The sequence below is a fragment of the Tamandua tetradactyla genome, chromosome 24 (assembly GCF_023851605.1).
Source record: "Tamandua tetradactyla isolate mTamTet1 chromosome 24, mTamTet1.pri, whole genome shotgun sequence".
In the NCBI taxonomy this organism is placed as follows: domain Eukaryota; kingdom Metazoa; phylum Chordata; class Mammalia; order Pilosa; family Myrmecophagidae; genus Tamandua; species Tamandua tetradactyla.
In genome coordinates this window covers 24045427-24064980 of record NC_135350.1, presented here as the reverse complement: position 1 = coordinate 24064980, position 19554 = coordinate 24045427, and the positions used below count along the sequence as shown (strand labels likewise).

General features: G+C 37.1%; 1 long non-coding RNA gene across 5 annotated transcripts in view; it reads left to right on the top strand.

The window, feature by feature from the left end:
• Positions 1-16544, top strand: part of LOC143668106 (uncharacterized) — a 53788-nt gene extending 37244 nt beyond the window's left edge. For 3 of the 5 annotated variants that reach the window (XR_013168308.1, XR_013168307.1, XR_013168305.1), the window contains 6 exons: positions 640-764; positions 1903-2004; positions 3572-3711; positions 5619-5769; positions 12679-12851; positions 16352-16544. This is a non-coding gene — a long non-coding RNA (uncharacterized LOC143668106). Of the gene's footprint in view, positions 1-639; positions 765-1902; positions 2005-3571; positions 3712-5618; positions 5770-12655; positions 12852-16351 lie in introns of all 5 variants that reach the window. The other 2 variants (XR_013168306.1, XR_013168309.1) reach the window with 2 other exon arrangements.
• Positions 16545-19554: the final 3010 nt, after the last annotated feature.

The following is a 19554-nucleotide window of genomic DNA, read 5'->3' as shown; positions in this document are numbered from 1 at the left end:
ATGGGTTTCTCTTCCTTGAGAGGCCATATCCATTGAATGGGAAAATAATCCATGGACACCTTGACTTTATTTTTTTAATTGGAACTAACTTCAATACAAATTGGTAATTTTTCCCGAGGATATCCAGGGTTTATTCTTCAAATGAAGATTTCCTTTGATACCCGAATATTGATATCCAAATTAACATGGCATTCACTATTCATTAGCATTGCTCTGTAACCTGTACATGCTCCATCTTGCATATCCAAGGCCTTGTTTTCTAGTCATGTACATTACTAGAAAAGGACCAGCAATGATGGTCTAACAGTTTGCATTGTATCTTTACCATTTCACCTTTTATGATAGGGAGACCACACTGCCATTTTTCCTCAGAGTCAACAAAAGAGATCCTTTGGAATTTAAAGCACAGCCCAGCATTTTCTTCATTTGTATTCTAGTGCAGGGCTAGACCTGGATAGTAGAAAAGAGTGACGTGGCTCTATGGCCTGACTAGAAATCAGTACCTTTTGCATGATAGAGGGGTGAGCAAAGAAGTGGCAGAGATCTGCCAATCATGAAAACTTGGCCCAGTAGCCCAATATTATGACACTGCTCACTGCTGGCCAGATCACACTCAGATTTGGGTATTTCCCTTTATAGGAAACAGGTAAACTGGAGCACTCAAAGACCACCACAGCAGAAACAGCAACAGCAACAGAGCATTTTCCTGATGCCTGTTATCCTTCAGGCTTCTAGATCAGTCTTTGTTCATATATCATTAAGAGGTGAGTATTGTTATTTCTGTTTCTTATAGATTAGGAACCTGAAACTTAGAGATTTTATTTGCTCAAAGTCATATACATATAGGGCAGAAATAGGAAGAGAACACAGGATTTTCTGTCTTTGAAGCACTTGTTCAAAATCCCAAGCAATTCTATTCTCCATATTACCTTGTCCAGTGAAAGGAATTAAGGGTGTGGTGAATGAGTATAGCTAAAGAAACTGGGGATATGTAAATTGAAAACAGAAGAGAAAGAAAAAAGACTTGTGGTGGGAGAACTGAATACTGTCATCAAATATTTTAAGAACTAAGATGTGGAAATAAAATGATTGTTGGGTGCAAACCACAGAGCCATAGATCAAAGAAAGATTTCCCAAGTCTCAGTAGAGTACACAATTGGGCTGCTTTTGGATGAAGCGAGATACCTCGGTACTGGTGTTCCATTATTGGCAGGGATAGGGTGGGAAACATGCATTAGATGGGTGGTTGGGCTATCTTTAGCCTTTCTACTACGAAATGGGTGTATAAACACATTTTGTAGATTAGAAAAATTGATATGGAAATTCATACATTTTAATATAACTTATAGAATTGTTTTCCTAGAACAATGAGCATAAATCATCTGCATTGTCTTTATCCGTTTTTGAGCATTTAAAGGTATAAATTTATGAGGTGTTCCCTGGTGGTTGGAGAAAGCTAAATGATCCTTCCTATAAAAGAGTCTGTTGTGTGCCGAAGTCCAAAATCTAATGTAGCTACTGGGTGGACAGAGTGAACAAAGATGGTCTGGGTTCTTAGTAAGAGACCCATTCTGGATGTTCTTTGCCATCTTTTGTGAAGTGGAAACAGATGGCAATACTAGGAATGGTGGAAGTAGAAAGTGTTGGCACATCCATAGTTCATTCAAATCTTGAGCAGGCAATAGTGACCTTTCCTTTCAGCAACCTACTGCATTGGGGGACACAGTTCTGACTCATACTCCATATTTTCAAAATATCCCTAGTCAGGATTTCCTGATTGGTATGCCATTTTGCTTTTGGTTTTGAGCACATATTTTAGAATTGGAGTGGACTGCCACCAGGCAACATACCAGTGTAATAAGTGATGACTTCTTTTTTTTTTTTTCTTTTTTTCATGACCAGGTACCGGGAATTGAACCCGGGTCCCCAGTATGGCAGGCAAGAACTCTGCCTGCTGAACCTCCATGACCTAGTGATGACTTTTGAAAGCTCATATAACTGAACGTGAGAAGTTGAAAGCAGGGATTTCCACTATTGATCTTGACTCAGTTGTTTAGTACCAGCAATATACTGGATCATTTAACCAAAATGATTTAAAACCCATTGACTCATTGAAAGGAATCTCTTTTTCCCAGAAGCTTTATATTCTTAATCGTAACTAAACGAAAACAATGAAAAATTGCATAACAATTTCAGCTCTGATACTCTATGGAATCACGAGGACCTGTGGCCTCCAATATGGGGTGCAGGAAGAGGTTCCACAAAGATGAGCTCAGGTAGAAACAGAACCTCCCTGGAACACAGGGAAACAGCAGCAGCAGCACATAACCCTTCCCAGATTGAGGCGGGTATGATCGTTGCTGTTTATATTCTTTTTCATCTTGTTAATGTTTGTTTGAGATTTATCCAAGTATTTATTATGCATAATTTAAAAAGTTGAATAATATTACATGGTTTAACTCTGCCTTTCATCATTCCATCTCTCACCTCCTACATTTTCAAGCCTTTTAGCTGTTGCTTCTAGTAATTATTTACATAGTTCTAACAGAATGCTTCTATTACTGTTTTTTCATTTGGTATTATCTGTTGTCTGTAAGATGTGGATTTGGCTCTCTAATATCTCTCTTCAAACATACACACACGCACATACATGTACGTGTATTTGTTCTTCCTGAAAACTTTTGAAATAACTTGATGTTTAAGTTCACATTCAGAACTTTCATTATTATTACCTTGTAAATATTATTTACTGCTGAGCATATTATGATTATTTCTTTCTTTTATACACTTTCATTTTTTCGGGAGTCAGTTACCTCTTTTTCCTTTTCCTTGGCTTTCTTCAAGTTTTTGGCTAAGATTTCTGACATCTTTCCACAGCTCTGTAAAATAACTGTTAGTTCTCTTTGTTGTCATTCAAAGAGATCTCCTGTGTTATAGCTACTATTTCCTGCATTTTATATTGATGGTTAATTTCATGTGTCAGCTTGGCTAGGTTATGGTGTCCAGTTGTTTGGTCAAGCACTGACCTGCTGGTTACTGGAAGACTATCTCATAGATGGCACTTGTATCTATCAGTTGTGTCTATAATCAGTTGATTGCATTTAAAATCAACAAAGACAATTGCCCTCAGCAATGTGGGAGGTCTCCATATCCAAATATTTGGAGGCCTTAAAAGCCAGAACTAATGATTTCAGAGGTCAGAACTTCTGCCTCAACTTCAGCATTGGCTGTTGGAATTTCCAGCCAGCCAGCTTCTACCGTGGAATTTCAACTAGGGACTTCAGCATCAACTTTATCAGTTTCTAGCTTGTGGCCTATTTGACCTTGCCAGTCCCCACAGTTGCATGAACCAATTCCTTATAATAGATGTTTTAAATATCTATCTATCTATCTATCTATCTATCTATCTATCTATCTATCTATCTATCATCTATCTTTCTATTTTTCTATCTAGATGATGTTAGAGTTAGATATACTATTGGTTCTGTTTTTCTGGAGAACCCTTACAGATACATGTTTTGCTCCCTTTGGTCTACATTGTAGTGATTTATTTTTGCGATTTACATTTTAGAGTCTCCTAAAAAAGGGTCCACAGAGGCAACGTTTTTGGAGAACTTGCACATCTGCAAATATGTTGATCGCATTCTAACATTTGATCCATATTGATTTGGATTTGACAAAGTTGTGCTCAGACAGGGGTGGATTCAAATGGTAAGTGTTCAGCTCATGGGCCAATTTAGTTTGCATTTAGAAAGAGAATAACCAGAGGGAGAATTCAGAGTTTACTGGTAGCAGTTTATCTGGGTGTCATCAGGAATAGAATCTATTTCTATTACTTAGGAACATTGACATTATTTGAAAAGATGCGGTTATGCTCTTATCTTCCAGGGTAATAGTCTTACATGCCCATTTGTAGGTGATATTTCTTCTATCATTGGAAGGAAATGGGCCACATCAGGGTATGCTTTTGTGTGTGACCCAAATGAGAATATGTGTTTTCTATTTTAGAAAAGAAACTCACAGGTAGAAAAATTATGTGCTCTAATTTAGAGAGCCTTAACATGAAATCTTCTGTAGATGCCTATGAGGTTCCTTGAATTCCCTGATATTGGGTATAAATTTTATTTTGTGTTATTTAAATACTCTAAGCTTCAGTTAATAATAAGATAGAGATGATATTATGTCTCCTTATATGGTGGTTGTGGTTTTTAATATATAAAAAAGCCTATGACACAAGAAAGTTAGGAACAATAGAATTGTAACCCCCACCCCCCATCTTTCCACCATTTAATAGATGGAAAACAGATTCCAGCAAGATTAGATGCCACTGTCTGAGGTGAGATGTGCTTTCAGTCCAGCCAGTCTAGAGTTCTGGTAATTTCCCACTTCTGGGAGTCTTCCTTTGTCAGCTTCAGTCAAAGTTATATTTGAGCCTTACATATCAATATAATGCACCTATTTTCCAAGAGGTTGTGAAGATTCTTTATTCTGAAATTTCTACTCATGATTAAATACAGCTGAAGGAGGCTGCTGAACCCAGGATTTGTCAAGAGTGCACCATTTATTTTTGCCTTTACTCATTCTTCTTACCTGGACATGAGAAAAATGTGAATGCGGATGAATCAATATAGCTTCAAAATCTCTGACAGTACTATATGACTCCAGTGTACCCTAGATTCTCACAATAATTACAACTATATTGAAGAGTAAATGTCTACTAAAGCACTTTAGAATGAGGAGAGAAAGGTCTTTCTTTAATTGATCTTTTTTTGGAAATGAGTTAATATAATTACTTGGGATAGGCTAATTAATTGACATCCTGTGATGCAAAATATGAAATTTTGATTGCTAATTACATGTTCTGGTCTTACATGTATATGCTGTTTCATTGTTTACCAAGTATTTTCACATTATTGTATTTGAGCCTCAGAAACATTATCCATATTTACAAATTAGAAACTGAAGAGCGGCATTTGAAGAGAGTTGCCTGAAATCATGCAGCTAATAAGGGTTAGATCTGGAACCTGAACACTTGCCTTCTGATTCCAAATTCAGTTCTTTTTCCATAATACCACATGGCTTCCTAAACACCATTCGTCATGCTGCCTCTCAAATTCCAATGACAGCTGTGTTTCAGAGGTAAATGTGGGCCATGCTGTCCCTGAGGATTCACAACCATGCCCTGTATGAAAGAAATATGCTCTGTTAGCCTGCCAGGTATGACCAGGCTGAGCATATGTTGCCTCAAGGACTGGACAGATATAGGATCCTAGGGAATTTGAACCAATGCAATCATTCACTGAGATCAACTTTTCTGTTTCTATTTCTGGTAGGTGTTAACAGTAGATGAGGACACAAATTATTTGCAAACAACACAAGGCAAGTGTGCCAAAAAAGAGTTAAATTACTACACTCCTCGAAGGACGTAGCATAATGTAGAAGGTGTCCAATCTCTTGGCAACTGTTGGGGTCACTAAGGGTTTTCTTTAAAATGATGGTGAATTCGGGTTTTTGTGCCTTGGTTTTAAGTGAAAGGTAAATCATAGAAAAGTATGGCCTATATAAACAGTTGCTTTACCTTAACCTTATCTTTTTTTACTTCAAATTTATATAAAAAGGAAGAAAAAAAACCTTCAACATTGTACTTTGTGAGTAAATCTGCCTCAGGAGCCCAAGACATTAAGCGGCAATACTGAAGTAAGAAATTTTGGCTTGATTGAGATGGAGAGGAAAGTTTTAAATCTTTCTCCTGCTGATGATATAACACAGGTGGGATCTCAAAGACCTTGTTCATTAATACTGACTTTGTTTTCCTTTGTAAGTGTGAACTGAAGCAGCTGCCGTGGAAAGCCCTAAACAAACTCTGACAAACAGTTTGGATTCGCGTTCCCGGTAGGTCATGGTTGTGGGCAGAATTGCAGCTTTAAAACTGCTCTGCCTGCATAACAGACCTCAGCTGCACCAGACCCTGAACATGTTCTCATTTGCTCATAAATAGAGAAATGTCTCTTTTGCAAAGAGCTTAGATTCTTCTGTGTAAAACAGAAATTATACTTCTTGGACCATGTTTCCTGGGTAATTTATTTCTATGGCCTTTCCACCACTGTAATTGTTTTGAACACAGTGCATACTGAGACTGTTTGAGGAAACTCTGTTCCCAAAGAGATGTCTCAGGAACCCCCTAAAAAGAATACCCAGCTTCAAGACCAGCATTCATGTCTTTAAATATTTGACAACCAGGTTTATCTAATCCCCAATTTCCCTCACTCCGTTTCAATTTTCTCCAATGCCAAACCACTCAAACTTTTCTCATACATTTACCTTTAGACACAGTTTTGCATTGCTTGCCTTGTCCCATGTGGATTTAATAATTTGAACAAGGCCTCTTACATAGCATGCCCAAGTTCCACCTGGTCCTTGACATCTTCCCTGCCTCTGCTCACCACCCCACCTTTCTAGCTTCTTAGGAAGAACCCACATATAATCTAGGGGTCAGCTAAGGGACTCTGTATGAACCAAAAACATTACCAGACCCAAGAAATTTGATAATTAAAAATCACCTTTCATTCGACCATTACTTCATCTATAGCGGTACTTTTCAGTTATCTGTATCTATAAACCCAGGTACATTTCCTCAGTATTCTGTGTGCTGGAGACGTGGGGGTGGGGTGAGGAGGATATGTAAACAACAAAGCAGCTGCTGGAAAATCTTGATGGTTGTGCTTGCCATCAATCGACTTTGCTGTTTTCCCTTAATTCTGATTATGATCCTGAATTCTTTGAAGACTAAGAAAATCCCTGTATTTGACAACTGAGCTAACAGCTTGACTAGGGGAAAAATACTGCTGAAATCTGTCAGTGAAAGTTGCTAACATGTGTTGTATTTAGAGGCAGGAAAAAAAAAAAACTAAACCTAGCAAGTCCTTGGAAAGATGTGCTAGCTGGTTGTCAGGTGTGACATCTCAGCACAACAAGTTAAAACAACACCAAGCAGTGGCTGGGTCCAGTGAGATTTGTTTGGCTACAGAAGACAGTTCTGGCTTCCTCAGCTGTTTCTTCAGTGTCTGTGATTAATGTCAAATGTCAAATAAGGCTCACTTCCAACAACAAGTTTGTAGATATATTCAGGTAAAACAGCCTAAGATTTTAGTTTCTAAGGGTGTGATCAAGCTATCCAAACAATTCCTAAGGAATTACCCATGGGATGAATTAGATAAGGAAAAGTTACAAGGGATTTCTTCCTGAAGCAAAGCTTCAAACAGTGCATGCAATAAAGGCAATTCTCATCACTTGTGCTCAGGAAGGTTGGGCCAGTCTTTTTAAACTAAAGGTATTGGGCAGTCTAAGATAGACTTAGATAGAAGATTATGAGAGATTCAGATAGAACCTTGGACAACACACATCCTCATAGAAGGAAAGGTTTCAATAAAAATCATAGCCTTGGTTGTGAATTTTCACAGTGGGTGAATGTGCTGGTTTGAAATTGTCAAATACCCCAGAAAAGTCATGCTCTTTTAATGCAGTCTTGTGGGTGTAGGCTTATTGTGAGTAGGATCTTTTGATTAGGTTGTTGCCATGGAAATGTGATTCCACCCATTCAAAGTGGGTCTTAACTAGTTTACTGGAGTCTTCAAAAGAGCCCACACAGAAACCAAGACACGGATGTTTAGAAAATCAGAAGGAAACTGCCCCAGGAGATTCCAGAAGGCCACAGGAGCTGAGAAAAGGAAGCAGCTCTAAGTGGATTTTGACGTTAAGAAATCAAGTCATGGGCATAGAATAAAAAAGTATTTGGAAAGTCCTCTTGGGGGACTGGAGAGAAAGAAGGAAATATTCAACTTCCCATCTAGAGAATTCCTGAAATGTAAGCAGTGGGTATAACCAATTCACTAGGCTGAATCCTTGATCTTGAGGTTCGCCTGTATGAAATTTGTTCCTACAAAGAAAAAGCTAAGCTTATCTATAATTATGCCTGAGTCACTCCCAGAGAACCTCTTTTGTTGCTCGGATGGGGCCTCTCTGTCCAAGCCAATTGGCAAATGAACTCACTGCCCTCCCTGCTATGTGGGACATGACTCCCATGTATTCTGCAGTATAGTGGTGTGCTCTTACTATACATGTTTGTGTGTGTGTGTGTGTACCCGTTTTGTTGTTTCTGATGCTTTTTATATCCATGACTATTATAAGCAGCCAGAACAAGAAAATATTATATTTATTTTACTAAAATATTTTTGTAGGAGATAATTGAAACCAGAAATAGAAGATTTAGATAGATGTCCATCTTTTGTCTCCAGAAATTGGTTGTTTGAAGGTCTTGAATTGTGGGTTTTCTCCTGTTTCAGATGCTCACACTCTTTTTGGGAGTTTGTAAGAATTGGTAGCAAAATCAAATTTATCAGTGAATATTCAATTCCTTAGACCATTGCTTCATAAGAAACCAAGAAAGGTTTGAATTAAACATCTATTTTCTTTGTCCTTCCCCACATCTAATTTATGACTTCATCTTTTTCCCTGTATATTTATGTATCTCTTCATTAACACTTCTACAAAGACTTGAAGTTGTTAAAATAAGGATGTGAATAACAAAATAACACAGAAATAGAAAATAAAAACTAAGTAATAATAATTATGGGAAAAATACATTCCAGGGAATGATTTCACATGCATTCAGAACTCTGAATCTGCATTGCTAGAGCCTGGTGGAAGGACCTATACCATTAATGCTTTATTCAGATAGGATCTTTTTTGTATTATGGAAGAAATGCCAATGACATGACTTCTTTCATGGTTGGAAAAATATTCAATAAATGTTATATGCCGGAAGTGATGATTAGAGCTAGATTAAAAAAAGGTTTTTTTTAGTTGTATAATATAACATATTTACAAAGCAAAGAAAGAAAAAAGCAATAGTTTCCAAAGCACTCTTCACAAGTAGTTACAGGACAGATCCCAGAGTTTGTCATGGGATACCATACGATCCTCTCAGGTTTTTCCTTCTTATCTCTCAAGAATATAGGAGACTAGAAGGAATAATTTTTTTTTATCATCACAATCGACTTTTCTTCTGTGAAAAATAACATTTATACAAAAAAGCAATAAATTTCAAAGCACAACACTGCAACTAGTTGTAGAACAAATTTCAGAGTTTGGCATGGGGGTTAAAATTCCACAATTTTAGGTTTTTACTCCTAGCTGCTCTTAGATACTGGAGACTGAAAGAAATATCAATTAATGATTCCACAATCATGTTCGTTTGTCAAATCCTATCTTCTCTGCATAACTCCATCATCACCTTTGATCTTTCTATCCCTCTCTTTAGGACTATTTGGACTACAGGCATTCTAGCTTTTTCATGTTGGAAGGGGCTGTCACTAATATGGGGTAGGGAGATGAAGCTAGATGATGTTCTGAGAGAGATGGGCCCTCTAGGTTTCAGGACTTATCTGGTCCAGGACCCATCCTGAGGTTGTAGGTTTCTGGAAAGTTACTCTAGTGCATGGAACCCTTGTGGAGTCTTATATATTGCCCAAGTGTTCTTTAGGATTGGCTGGAGGGTTTTGGTTGGGGTTTGGCAAGTTTATGATAGGTAGCAATGTTTAACTGAATCTTGCATAAGAGCAACCTCCAGAGTAGTCTCTTGATTCTATTTTTAACTTTCTCTGCCACTGATACTTTATTAGTTACACTTCTTTCCCTCCTTTTGGTCAGGATGGAATTGTTAATCCTTTGGTTCCAGGGCCAGGCTAATCCCTGGGAGTCCTCTCCCATGCTGCCAGGGAGACTTTCACAACCTGAATGTCATGTCCCACCCAGGGTGGGGGGCAATGATTTCGCTTTCAGAGTTGGGCTTAGAGAGAGTGAGGCCACCTCTGAGCAACAAAAGAGGTCCTCCAGAAGTAACTCTTAGGCTTATCTGTATGTAGGCTAAGCTTCTCTGCTAACCTACATAAGCTTCACAAGAGTAAGCCTCAAGATCAAGGGCTTGGCCTACTTATTTGGGCATCCCTAAAGTTTGGCAGAGTTTCAGCAGATTCTCTGAGGTAAGGTTTAATAGTTCAATATTTTTTCTCCCTTCCCTCAAGGGACTTTGTCATTGCTTTTTAATCATCTGCTTAATATATTCTATGGTATATCCAGGCATTACATTAAGCTATTCAGGATTAAAGGCCCTCTTTCTTATTATGGGCTCTCTGTGTTTCAGTTTCTCAAATGAGCTACACAGATAGGTTGAGTTAGATTATGCGCTACAGAAAATTTTGGTTCCAGACCAAATAAACCTTTCTTCCTTTGATCTCAAAGAGTATGTGTGGTTCTAAAATATAGACAATGTCCTCCTTACTCCTGTATTCCTTCCTTAATCTGACCTGATCAGCTTTTTTCTTATCTCTAAATACCGGGTTATATATATATAAAGTTTACAATCTAGGCCCCTGTTTTCTTATAAGCATTTTCTAAAGAAGACCAAACAATAATTGTTCTTTTGTTTCTGGTTTATTTTGTCTCATCAAATGTCCCACAGGTTCATTCATATCATTGCATGCCTCACAACTTCATTCCTTTTTGTAGCAGCACAATATTCGATCATATGTATCCACAATCATTCACCAATCTACTTCTCAGTCAGTGCATCCTTCCACTTTCTTACTTCCTTCAGATCTTCATTCACATGTCACTTTCTCCTGGGAGACTTCCTGACCCTGACTCCATTTTAAAATTATACTCCCCGTACTCTTTCCACATTTTATTTTAATTTACTCCATATAACTTATTCCCTTGTAATAGATAATTAATTATTTATTTTGCTTATTTTCTGTTTCCTTCCAAAATAATGGAAGTTCTATCAGGATTTTTGTGTCTTGTCTGTTATTTAATCGGTGCATAAAGTAGTGCCAGCATATGGTGAAACTCAATAAATCCTCTCTGAATAAATGAATTCACAGCCCTCAAAATATCTAACTGTGACATTAGTCATGAGGATTAAATGAGATATCATGGATGACAGCACTTAGCACACCGACACATGGCAGAGGCTAAAAACAAGGTTATTGAAGCTGCTATTTACTTCTGTTTAATCTTTCCAGGCCTCTACCAGAGCACTTAACACAATATTTTTGAATTGTTTGTTCATATGTCTACCTTTCTCACTTGGACCCATGAATTCTTTGAAAGTTGAAACTGCTATTTGTTTTTTGTGTCACCTGTGTTGACCATAGCCTAGTATTATCAACACAATACTAGGTGCTCTATAACTTTTGAATTAACTTGAATCTTTGTGACTATACCTAAAATTGTAGACACTGCCATACTTCTAATTTCTAAGTGCTTTCCCCCCTTTCTGTTCTGAAATATTTATGAAGCTATTTTGGTACACAGAGGAATTCAGGATTTAGCATAGCTGAAGCTATCTTCTGTCTGTGTTCAATGGTTTTGTTGAAAGCTCATTTTAATAAATGCACTAGAGAGGCATTTTTAAATAGGAAGAGTCATTCAGCTATGTGAAATGTCCAGGTGGAATAAGTATTAGATGCCTTTGCTTTTTCTGTCATTTGGTTAATAAAGCAGAGTCCTTTAAGTGTAATTAGAGCATGAAAAATTCTGTCATGAAATAGAAAGTGACAAAAGTAGGATCTTCTTATCAGATTGTCCCTCTAAAGAGTCACAGGAAACCATTCAAACATGTGTGTTGAAATACTAGGGGAAATACAGCCAATTAAGAGAATGAGAAGTAATTTCATGGGATGAATTTCAATCCCAACTGAAGATTTTCAGTGTTCCTTTTCTATCAGATTACTCCTTGTATTTTTCAAGCCCAAAGGAAGCTGTTGCATAAACATGTTTTTATTTACCCTGGGTGAGACATTTTCATAAGGCTGTGGCAACATTTATGCTCCCAAATACAAAGTTGTGATTTGAGGAAGAAAAAAAAGTGTGAAACTAGTGATCTCCTTGAGACTATGGACAAAATTAGTCTTTTAAGTTCAAGATTCTTACTCCTGATTGTACAAGATAAGTGAGCAAAAGTGTAACTCTCCCAAGATGAACAATTTTTCCTGATGGTCTATTAGGCCAGATATTTTATGTTAGAAAAGACACTCTTCAGTCTATCTTGTAGACATTGCTACTTTACATAAAATTTTAACTCTACAACACTGGTTTACTTCACACTTTGATTTCCTGACTTTCCCTCCTTCCTTCTAGTCAGCCTATTACCCAAAATGCCCCTACACACATATTCTAGAAAAATGATTTTTCTTCAGGATTTGATAGACTATATACATATTTCCTAGCCCAAAATTTCTATATACAGTCAAGAAAACGTACTCAGCAGACTGAGACATTTTCGGGTTTAACTGTGGCCACATTGATTTCCTCCAAGCTGAATTGCTTGAGATCTGTGTAGATCATTTACATCTGCTGTGGTTGAAGTATGATGACTTTTCTTTTTAAATGTGCAACATACATACTTTTGATTTTGGCAGAGATATATGCTACCTCTTTAGGTATCTTTTAATTACTAAAGCAAGATGAACACACTGGCTAAGTTGTGTTTGAATTTGCAAATGATGTGACCTTTTAGCGTTTCAGGACTTTGACATATTATTTTATTCTAATTATAAGGAATAGGTAAATGTATCAATCCTATTTCTCCTCCAAGGCTTTCTCCTCTTCTGTTCAAAGTTACCTAGTACTTTTGGGAAACAATGGACTGTATTGAAAGGACCTGAGCATTCGAGAGACCCAGATTCAAGTTTTCACTCTGTCATTTAGTAGCTGTGTGGACTTTGATTGCATCTTAATCTTTCGGAGTCTCATAAAATGCAAGCAAGTGTCATTTGCTTTAAAAGATGAAGGTAAGGGAACCAAAGGATGTTTACCTTTTACATTGCTTGGGTTTTATTTGTAGTAACATCTAAATGAATGCTCTGTCATTTTTCTTTACCATGTTATTTTGTAAAATTTTAATATTTTGCCTAGGAAAGTTCTCTTTAATAGATGCTGTTTTAGTTGAAGAAGACAAACAGCATATTGTCATTTACAGGAAACTTTATACAGAAAAAATTTCTTAGAGCTATCTCAGTTACTCTGAAAGCATTGTTATTAGTAATATTCATTCTAGTCACCGAATGCAGGCTATTTGACCTAAACATTATGATTTTTCATTTTCTATCTATAGATGAATGCAGCTGTTCCTTGCAAGGCCATTCAGGTTAGCCTGTCACACAGAAAACCATTTTTGCATATTTTGTGAAAAAAAAAAAAAACACCTTGAACTGTTAGTTTGGGGAAGGGGGAAAAGAAAGCAAAGATGTGTTTGGTAATTACTTAGAAATGAATAAAGGACTAAATTGTTTTAAAGGTTAATGTGTAGGATGTAAAAGGGAATTTATCAAGACAAGAACCAGTTCAAGGTTTGGTATTTACTGAGCAGACCTTACTGTTTATGGCCTTAGGAGCAATTAGCTCGCATTTACTGCTGTGGGTAATAGAGCATGCTTTTCAATCATGATTTACAGAGAAATGTGGAGTAATTTTCCACTAAGCAAAGAATTTTCTTCTTGCCTACTCAAATTCTCATCGTTATTTTGCCAAATAATTTTACTATTTAGAACACTTCTCTTTGCTTTCCTTATATCTTCAATGATTGGCTTTTCCATTTCTGAGAAGAAGGGTGTTGGAATTTTGGTAGGTACTGCATTGAATCTGTAAGGCAGTTTGGGTAGAATTGGTATCTCAATAATATTTAGCCTTCCAATAAATAAGCAGGGAATGTCCTATTTATTTAGGACTTTAATTTCTGTTAACAATTTTTTTAACACTACAAGACTTTGATATCCTTGGTTAAATTTGTATCTACATATTTGAATCTTTTAGTTGCTATTGTAAATGGAATTTTTCCTTAGATTTCTTTACAGATTGTTCATTATTTTTGTATAGAAACTCCACTGAGTTTTCCATGTTGATCTTGTATCCCTAAACTCCACTGAATTTCTATATTAACTCTATAACTATATTGTGGATTTTTCAGAGTTTTTTATATATAGGATCATATCATCTGCAAATAGGGAAAGTTTTTACTTCTTCATTTCTGGTTTGAATGCATGTTATTTCTTTCTGTTGCCTAATTGTTCTGGCTAGAACTGCCAGTGCAATATTGAATAACAGTAGTGACAGTAGGCATCCTCGTTTTGTTTGTGATCTTAAGAGGGAGAGAGTAGACTTTCACCATTGAGTATGTTGTTAGCTGTGGATTTTATATATATGCCTCTAACTGAGTTGCCCTCCATTTCTCGTTTTCTAGTGTTTTTGTCATGAAAGCATCCTGAATTTTGTCAAATGCCTTTTCTGTGTCAATTGAAAGACTTGTGAATTTTCTTTTATTTGATTAATGTCATATATGACATTAATTGATTTCTTATGTTGAACCTCCCGTGCATACCTGAGATAAATCCGACTTGATCATGGTATATATTTTTTCAATGTGTGCTTAGATTTGGTTTGCTTGTAATTTTGAGGATTTTGCATCCATACTGATAAGGGAAAATGGTCCAATTTCCTTGTGTTATCTTTCTCTGGCTTTGGTATGAGGGTGATGTTGGCCTCATAGAATGAGCTCAGGAGTATTCTCTCCACTTGAAATTTTTGAAAGAATTTGAGCTGGATTGATGTTAATTCTTCTTGGAATGTCTGGTAAAACTCATCAGCATAACCACCTAGTCTTTGGTTTTTCTTTTTTGGGAGTTTTTTTTTATTACTTATGCAACATCTTTATTTGTCTTTATTGAGAGCTTCTGTTTGTTCTTGAGTCAGTGTAGGTAGTTTGTGTGTTTCTAGGATTTTATCCATTTCATCTAGGTTATCTAATTTCTTGGCGTATACTTGTTCATAGTATCCTCTTATTTCTGTGGTTTGTGTAGTAATGTTCTCTTTTACATTTCTGATTTTAGTTATTTGTATTCTCTGTTCTTTTTTTGTAAGTCTAGTTAAAGGTTTGTCAATTTTATGAATCTTTTCAAAGAACCAACTTTTGGTTTTGTTGATTCTCTATTATTTTTTAATTCTCTACTTCATTCGTCTCCATTGTAATTCCTTCCTCCTGCTCATTTTGGTTCTACTTTGCTCTTCTTTTTCTAAATCCTCCAGTTGTAAGTTTAGGTGTCTGATTTGAGTCCTTTCTTCTCTTTAAATGTAAGCATTTAAAGCTGTAGATTTCCCTCACAGTACTGCCTTTGCTACATTGCTAATTTTGTTTAGAGTTCTCCAAGGGGAACCTTCAAAAGTAAGCTGCTGAATAGTAAGTCTACTAACCTCTGCCCCATGGAAGTCTGGGAACATCACCCTCTGGTTTGGGCTTTAATGATTTTTTTTTTTTTGATAACTTAACTCTTTTTTTCCCAAGTTGCTAATAACAACTTGAAAGTAGGATTGTGGCTCTTAACTTTTCTGCTTTCTGGCGATACCTATAAGGACTACTCTCACAATTTATGGTAAAATATATATTTGTTGAATGGATGAATGAGTGGTTCAATCAGTTTGTCTAGAAAGTTTGGTTATTCCTAGTGAAAAAAAACAGCAAGGGACAGAAAATATTACTGAATTAAAATATTTTTAATTTAAAGATTTCAGACATTGTCAAGGAATTCAATATCCCTCTCTACCTACCTTATTTTTATACTTGTCTTTTCCTCTCTTCATTTTCATTTTCTCCATCTCTTTTTTTCTCCTTTTTCAGCCATCATGCATTTCCATATTCCTATGGTTATCTAAATAGACAACTGTGCTCATGGATTTAAAAAATAGAGTAAAAAATGTGGTTTGATTTAGAACATCTGGATTTGAGACATTAAGTGAGGTGTTTAGCTGGGAATTTCTATCAGGACATGATGTAGAAAGTTGGAACTCTCACATAGATTTAGGATTTAGCTGCATGAAGGTGATAATCAGAGGTGTGTGAGTAGATGTTAACACATGGTCTTTAGTATGGCACCAGAGCTTACTAGCACTAGCTGAAACACTTAGCACAACTACTACTATTAACACTACCAACAGCAAAGCTATTCTGCTAATTATTGGTAGTATTCATCAATGTAACATTTATCTAGTTTTCTTTTTTTTATGACTGTTTTATTTAGGACACATTGCTTAAACTTTCTAATGTATAATATAGAGCTTTATATTTGTACAACCTTATGTGATGGTTAGAAGTTGTATATATCTCAGAAAATCACATTCTCAGCACTAATCCACTTCTGCGGGTATAGACCTGTTGTGGGTGGGACCTTTTGATTAGGTTATTTTCACTGAGGGTGCTCCAGGTAGGTCTTAATCCTATTACTGGGGTCCTTTATAACAGGGTGAAAGACAGAGAGAAAGAGCCAGAAAAGGAGAGGGAAGGACATACACAGAAGACAGAGGACAAGGCATGAGAGCTCAGAAAGAAAGTCAGACAGAAAGGAAGCAGCCAGAAACTGAGAGAGAGGGACCACCAGACTCTGCAATGTGCCTCGCCATGGAACAGAGAAGTTCAGGACCACTGGATCTCCTGTTGATGCTTTGATTTGGACATTTTCATGGTCTCAGATCTGTAAACTTGTAAATTAATAAATCCCTATTCTTAAAAGCCAGCCCATTTCTGGTATATTGCATTTTGTCAGCTTGAGCAAACTAAAATACCTTATCTCTATGTTTTTTATCATTACCATTACCAAAAGCACATGCTTCTTTACTTTGTCACCTTATCTTATGTATGCCAGGATAATAGACATCATTAGCCGGGGGCTGTGCTTACTCTGGGATAGTCATTGTGCCATACTCTCTCTCTATATATAGGTATATAGATCTGCTTCTTATCTAAACTTTATAACAACCTAGATGAGGTAGGTCTTATTATTATTCCTATTTTAATATGGAAACTTTGTCTTAGAAATGATTGTTAATTTGTTCAGGCTGGCACAGCCAGTCAGGTCTAATTGAAACTGTATGTCTAGTTACAAATACCACACAATTTATCAGCAGTCCACTCTGGTACCTTCTTCTCTACTCTTTTTATTACAGGCTGTAAACCTACTTAAATCTCTTGGCTCTATCTCATTCTCTTTCTTCCTCCCTTTCTCATGACCTCCTTTCTTAGCCAACCTTCTTCAAAGAGCAGCTTGCAATCACTTTTTCTGTGTCCTCCCTCCCCATTGCTCTCTGGTGCTCACTTCCCTGTTTGACTCACACTGCTTTGGCGAAGATGTCTAGTGGCTAAACCCAGTGGACACTCTTTCCATCATTATCTCTTTCTTCATATGTGATGACTCTTCAGCTCTTTTGGAAAATAATCTAATCACTCGGTGTGTTAGTCAAGGTTCTCTAGAGAAACAGAAGCGACAGGAGAGATGTGTAAATATGAGATTTATAAAGGTGTCTCAGGCAACTGTGGGAATGGAAGAGTCCAAAATCCATAGGGCAGGCTGTGAAGCTGGCAGCTCCAATGAAGGGTCTGGATAAACTGCACAGTAGAGTTCTGCTGGCTGAAGAAGCAGTGAAAGAATCTCTCTTTTTCCTTAAAAATCTTTAGCTGATTGGATGATCTCATTGTGGGAGACATGCCTTAGTTGATTGCTGATGTAATCAGTCACAGATGCAATCAACTGTCTGATGATTTAATATACCAGTTTGTGATTTATCAACCAGCCACAAAATATTCTTGCAGCAATGGTCAGGCCAGTGCTTGCCTGATCAAGCAACTGCTCATCATCACTTGGTTTCCTTGACACTATTTTTATTGGGCCTTTTTTTAGTTTACCTCAGGCTTCTCCTGTAGCTCGTGATGCCCAGGGTTCTGACAGAGCTCACTGCTACCTCCAGGTAAATACTCTTCCTTGGTGACTCATTCATGCTTATGATTTTTAACTATTATCTACATATTAGTGATTCCTAAATCTATGTTTTTATTCCTGAAAGTTCCTCTGAGGTAAAGACTCATACCAATTCCTCTCTGAATACATATACACACACACACACACACACACACACACACACACACACACATTTGGATGTCCTAAGAACACTTTAAAATTAAATCTAACTGGATTGATTATATTTCTTTTGTGTCCTGAACTTCCTCCTGTGTTCCCAATAGCAGTAGTGTTCTAGCTTGCTAGCTGCCAGAATGCAGCACACCAGAGATGGACTGGCTTTTAATGAAAGGGAATTTATTTTGTTAGTTCTTCAGAGGAAAAGCAGCTAACTTTCCACTGAGGTTCTTTCTTACATGGAAGGCACAGGATGGTCTCTGCTGGTCTACTCTCCATGCCCCTGGGTTCCGACAACCTTCCCCAGGGTCTTCTTTCTGCATCTCCAAAGGCCTGGCTGAGCTGCGAGTGTTGAGGTGAGGTATGCTGAGCTGCTTAGGCTGTGCTACATTGCGCTCTTTCATTTAAGCACCAGCCAATTAAGTCAAACATCACTCATTGCAGCAGACACGCCTCCTAGCTGACTGCAGATGTAATTAGCAACAAATGAGATTCACGTACTGCTGGCTTATGTCCACAGCAACAAGACTAGGTATGCTCACCTGGCCAAGTTGACAACTGAATCTAACTAACACAAGTAGATAGCTATACATCCACCCATTTATCCAGACCAGAAGTCTGGAGTCACACCAGCTTTTTCCCTCCCATATTAACCACCATATTTTTCTTCTTAAATACATCTGATATCCATTTCCTTGTCTAAACTTCTGTCTGTGTTATCCAAATTCACTTCTCACCTGGAATATTACCATGGTTACTTAAAAGCTTGCCCAGCCTCCAGCTTTGTCCTTATCAAACCATCTTTCATGGTGTTGCAAGAGACCTTTAACATCTTTTATTCCTTCCTGCCCTCTCTTTCCTTCTATCTTCTCTTTCCCCTCCCTACCCTTTCCTGTGAAAGGATAGACCTCATGTCCCTCAGCTTGGCTCTGGAATTTTATTGACGATGTTTCACACAAAATTGTCTAACAAAATTCCTTACTCCTTTATCTGAAACCCCTCAATGGTGTGCATGTAGGATCTAGTCCAGGCACCCTGCCCTTACTCAGCCTTCTTGCTACAATTTTCCTCAAACTCTATAATCTAGAGGCTTAATGGGTGAGGTTTTAACACATTCCTCTATGCAGTTCTATGCCTTCTTGCTCAACTTTGATACTTCTGCCTGAATTACTTCCCTCCCATCCTTGTATTTTCCTCTCCCCATTATTTACTAAATTCACTATTAGTCTTCTTTCAGGATTGAGCAAAGGGGTTGTCTTCACTGGGAGCTTCCTAGAATGGCTTGAGAATCTCTCTTCTGTGGCCCCATAGCCTTTCGCTGTCAAGGAAATTTTCATATTATTTTGAAAGTATCAATGTAGAGACTAGGAATATGGGTTCTCACCTTGATTCCCTGGGTTTTTATCTTTTTTCTTTTTTCTATTTTACTGAGTGTGTGATTCAGGACAAGTTACTTAATTTTTCAAATTCTAATATGTAAATATATTAAGCTATATATATATATATAACTTACACACACTTACAGTTTTCTCATCTC